Genomic DNA, 5,924 nt, shown 5'->3' with positions numbered 1-5,924 from the left:
TACTTACACAACCCTACTTTCCACATAAAATTTGGAGCCACGGTTGGTCCAAAAATAATACAACATTGAGCTAGCCCAAAAAATGTTACCCAAGTAAACAACTGAGGAGCTCCAAGATTCAGCAATGTGTCAACTCTCATGCTTCTAAAGGAATTGCATGTATTGGATAATCAAACCTTCAGTTATTGTTTTTGTCGCGCATGAGATGGCTAGCTAGGGAAATGAATACTTGAATAGTTGCCATTCAGTCAGAAGCACTGAGGGCCAAATTAACAGACGAAAGTAATGGATTGATTCATTGCACTGTGACATTCAAGTCTTAGGTCTCGTGTCTCTTGTGGTCTCCACTCCATTCAATGGCTTTCCAGACTCTCTTTGGCATCTTTGTTCAGTTTTTATCCATTTGAAAAGATAGCCTGTTTTATGTCTATAAAGAAAGAGGGAAGCCATCATTGAGTCTCATGCTTTCTTGTCACATTGTAGAAATAAAGTAACGCTAGTTCATCTTGGGATGCAAGGTACCAGCATTCTCAGCTGATACTCTATTTGCGTTGCTTTTAAACTTTAACGAGAAAAAGAAAGCTCTTATTTATTAAATACAAGAGCCCATTTGTTTTTTTCCTCCATTACTTTGTGGACAATTTCAATTCATGGACTGTGTGCTTGTCCAGAATGGACACGTACTCTGTAAACCGAAGCTGAAGAAGCGGGATTGGACTGGAGCCGAGGTTAATAGCTAATTATTGAATGAAGGTCTCCGAGTAGAAAGTCGGGACACAAGCAAAATAAATGCGTGCCGGATCAAAAGAGTTAGTATCATTGATGTGAACGACATGAACATTGTTGCTTTTAAGATTGAAGTACATTTGAAAGTGAAGGAACCCGAGAAAAAAGAGGGATACAAGTCATTGTTTTAACTTATGGCTCATGGGAAGTCAAGGGGCTGTCTCTTCACTTATTCATTCATTTCTGTCATCTTTCTATCCAATTTTACTTGAGACTGGCACCCCCCAATATATGCAAATAAAAAATACCAATTAGCCTGTATTCACAAGGGCTCGAAACTGCTCTCAAAACGCATATTAAGCTTCTACGTTCACTAGAACTAACCTAAATCCTGGTTTGGGACAAAGCTCATGAATACTCTTGAAACATTCAGTATCGGATAGTGTTCTTACCTTCTCTGCACATCGTACTGCCCCAAAGTTTTTAATCTCTCCCAATACGAGAGCTCTCTCATTCCTGCGATATTTTTATTGAAACACATTTGGAGTTGTTCAACCTTTGTCAAACCTGCTGAGCTATTTCATTATTTTGGAGGATTACCCCTAAATCCTTCATGGGCGAAACCTGGACGATATATTTCCCTCCTTTATATACCAGTAGAGTGTTTCTTGACGTCAACCCAAAGGTCATTTAATTCCGCTGAAGGCCATAGTACGCCTATGCTTAATAAGATGACATGTTAGTGCTCAAACGTAGTGCCGGGTCCAAATCTCGCTGAAAACCCGCCACTCTTGGTGCTCAAAGCGAGTACCTTAAACTTGGTGGGGCACTATTCTCAAATGATATTGCCACACCCAAAGCTCTATGGTCGTTAAAAAATGAACTCTGAGAAAACAGCTGTCTAGCTGCTCAAAATACTTCAGTACAAGACATGGAGGTGTTAGATCAAAAACGACTTGGCGTGCTTGTTCTGGGCAAACGCCCCTCATCATCCCTCATGGACCATGTCTGGTACTGATTTGGGAGTTTGACTTTAACCATGGAATAACTATCTGACGCCCCGAATAGTTTACAAAATACGGCCTTGTTTGTAATTTTCTTTAGGAAACTAGTATGAGGGCAAGAGGCTTTTATGAATCATCGATTTCAATGTCACATTTACATAGATGAATGCTACAGGGATTTTTTTATCTACATTCGGGTCGTGCTTAGGCGGATGTGTCAATTATGAATAGTCCTTCAGCTCTACCGGATCTACATTACTCCAACTTTCCATAACGGCTTTCACCTTTGGTTTCCCACCTCCGCCCAATCCGTCCTCAAATCCGTAGATATCACATTCACCAAGTTCCTCAAACGATATCTGTGCGTGCCCCAATATTCCAAGAATGCCATGGACGTATTTTCTATGCAAAACCGAGCCCTTCACCACCAGGCTGGCAATGTTAGGGTCCAACAGTGTTGGAAACCTCAACTTTCTGGAGATGATGTCCGGACACAAGTGGTCCTTACCGGACAAGGACTTGTTAACATCTTATCGTCCTTGGCCCGACATCCCTTCGGAGTATTGGCGGAGTAAAGGTCACGCACCTTTGTTCGGCTTCTGGCCAAAAGCCATCAACGACAGGAGCTGACAAAAGATCTGTTCAATCTGGCCCATCATCTTTACTGCCATAACCAAGAATTTCATCACTTACCTTTACCTAACTGTGTTAGTACTGTCTGCTCTAGCCCTCTTCCCTTTTTTCATGTGCATTGAACCAATTCTAGTCATAATCACTGTGATATCACTTTCTAGTAAACTATTTTATTGCGCTAACCATTTTTGATATTTTTCTTTTAGCAGCCTGTATAATATTTATACACAACCTTTCATTTATAATTGTAGGCCATGACATGACCAAGAGTAGCATTAAAAATATTTATTTTTATTTCAAGGCCGTTACCCTTTTGAAATTATTCTTTTTATATTCAACTATGTTTGTATAATGCCTATACAATATATTTTATATTCATTTTTAGGCCATGACATGACCAAAAGGAGCAATACAGATGTTCATAATATGTGGTTAGAGATTGGTCGAGCTCTTTCAGGCCCACCCCAACCTAAACTAACGCTTTGAACTATTTATTGCTGTGATTGGTTTCGAACCGGAAACTCAGCTATGTAGCTTGAAAAACCTCTGTTGAGACTTCCAATTCAAACGAAAAATGGTACAGAAATGAAGACCCAAGATCAAGAACGAGTTTTGAAGCAGCCCTGGTTCTGAGACCTAGAAAGGTAGAGTCACATTTTACCACTCATTTAAGCGGTTTTGATTTGACTTGGATGCCCTCTTTTGCTCGAGATGGGAGCCCTAAATGAGGTCCTTGAAACTAAAAAGCTGACATTGCGGTTCGGAAACATCACTAGTTAGGGCTTTTATCACGAGCGAAAGAGGGCACACAACCGGAAGAACAAGCATGCTACTTTCATGGGCGAAAAGCAACCAACGCAGCCCCCATTATATGCAGCTACCGAGCCGCCATATTAGAGTTCATATTCCAACGACGACCATACCAAAGCTCGCATACTCGAACAAATCATCCATTACTGTCAGCCAACAAATCAAAGAGTGACTTACACCCTGTCAGACCTGAGGCCGGTTCTTTGAATCATGGCTAATTCATGCACTAATTCACGTACTAATTCACCGTTAGTTAGCGGTGACTTAGTTCACGAACTTTTTCGCGTTCTTTGAATCATGGCTAATTCATGTTCAGTTGGCGGTGAATTAATCGCTGACCTATTGGATCAAGAGCTGCATTGAATTTTCCCGCCAAATTCGTGGAAACAACAGGACACTAAATCAAAATAAGATCTTAACCTAAGGTGACCAGACTTGGGGGAAAATAGGCTAAAACGGGAATATTTTCCCAAAACCGTCGAAATTAGGTACCTTTGTTTGATAAAGAGATTTTAAGGAATCTTGATTGTATGTCCGAAAACGGAACTTTTGTAAGGTATTCTACAAAAAGCTTGGGATATTCGACATTGTTTTGTTCTATGCTTTAATAGTACACAGGTTTGTGGCCAGCCATCTACAGTAGTTAGAATCGTGATTTTTTCAAAGACTCCCTCATCTTGCAAAATATGTATAGGTGTTTTCATAAGCAATCTATTTGCCTTGGCTCTCAAGGGCATTCGTTCATGAAAACGTTGAACAAAATATTCTCAGTCGCGTCGTTCACGATGCTCATCATAAAAGTTCTCTGACATTTTCCTTATTTGGAAAATTAACCATTTGCCAAAGCGCTGGAGTGTGGCTCAGAGGCCCCCAAATCATTCAACGCGTGGAATATGGATGGCCATCAGGAAATGTATTTTCTTAATTACATATGGGGCATCAGCATAAAAAGTCAAATTTTTAATTTATTATTTTTCACTTTGATTTAATAATGATGATAATATGTTTTCAATGTTCAATTCCAATTCTATTTGAAATGCATGAAAATCAAGCACAGGGCAATTAGCCATGGTTCTTGGCATTTTAGTTTAGCGGCGAATTAGGAGGTCAATTATTGCCGTCTAGTTCTTGTCTTGTTTAGCCAACGAATTAGTGTATGATTTGGTCGCGACCAAATTTAGACACGATTCAAAGAACCAATAGTGGGATCGTGAACTAATTCGTGGACTAATTCATGGGTCAATTGAGTTAGACGCGATTCAAAGAACCGGCCTCAGGTGCTGTATGAAATAGCTGTTCTCAAATGGGACTTACATTACTGTAAGCCAAACGCTTCGAAATTGAAAAGCATCTAACTGATGCCGGTTGATTTAGAACTTTCTGTATTACCTGGCATTTTTATCCATGCTTTGATAAATTTCGAACTTTAGCCAAGATTTGATCCTCACAAGTGATTTCAAACTAACTCTCCAGTCACTCGTAAATAAACCACCATGAAATAAAGTTTCCAACAGGGGTTCTTGGTTTCCTAAGTATTGTTGACAGTTAAGTTTCCAACCGTGAAAACTGGATTTAATAGAGCAAAAATTGGACACGCATCAATTGTACATTTGGTGAAGCTGAGGAATCAAACTATCATACCTTTCACTACGCTTGCTGAGATTGTTGTGATATGGCGGTTCATGCACAAAATATATTTCATCGTGTCAAATGCTACGCACACAGGCATGACCATGATTTTCTGGCTTCAATTTCTAAATTCATCACCATTGAAAAAAAGCGAATCTTTCTTTCATCATAAACAAAATACTTGAATATTAAAAACAAAGTCCATGGATACTGAAACCTTTCAAATCCATAAAAAAAAACTCAAATAGGTATGAAACATGACAGCGAATGGGGTTGCGGTCTTTTCTCAATAGATAGGGTTCAAGGACATCATAATTGCAACAACCTGGCTTTGACCACCGGAAAGTTGTCTCGGTTGTCCGGATTGCATCAAGCTCATGAAGGATTGCCAACTTGGTTTCACATTGCTTGAAAGCTTTCTTAACTCACACACAGTTTGCTAAAGTGTTAGGGCGAAAACGGATGTTTATTGTCAAGACACTTGGCACTGTTTCTCACTAGTGACATATATGTAAGGAGTAAAATGTAAGTATGTATGGAGCACCGTTTCATCGTCCCTAATGAGCCTGACTACGTTGTGACCGTACGTTATGAAACTTTCATCTTTACTGTGAATGTGACTACAGTATGTATGTTGGTCCTTAATCATTTTTTACTTCGCAATAAGAAAAGATTCTCAAATAAATGTTGTTTTGCACTCTTGTTACAATCTTCTCCATTCCTTCATTCTACGCTCCTGTGAAATGATTGGGTGCCATGTAATGGCGGGGGAAACTCTCGACGTCCACCCCATGGCAAGTTATCCTATCGACCGGGCCATAAACTGATTTGATAAGACTCGTATCTTTCAGGGGAGCATACAATGAGAGAAATGTGATTCGCCGTAATTGAATGCGAACATAACAGGTCATTTTATGCTTTTCTCTTTTATCGGAATTTATTATTCATTTGGTTGATCTTTTGAATCCCAAATGTCTTTTGCCTCGTCTCCTAGTGTCTCCTTTCAGCTTGAATTTGGCCTCTAACGTTGCTTGAAAACTGGCAACTCGGAGGTAAAAATGTTCTAAAACGAGAACCGAATCATTTATGTCGGCGTTCTTGGCCATATCGATTGACCGTGGT

This window comes from Tigriopus californicus, chromosome 9 (genome assembly GCF_007210705.1).
Source record: "Tigriopus californicus strain San Diego chromosome 9, Tcal_SD_v2.1, whole genome shotgun sequence".
NCBI lineage: Eukaryota > Metazoa > Arthropoda > Copepoda > Harpacticoida > Harpacticidae > Tigriopus > Tigriopus californicus.
The sequence above is the reverse complement of the archived record's forward strand: the minus strand, read 5'-3'. Positions refer to the sequence as shown.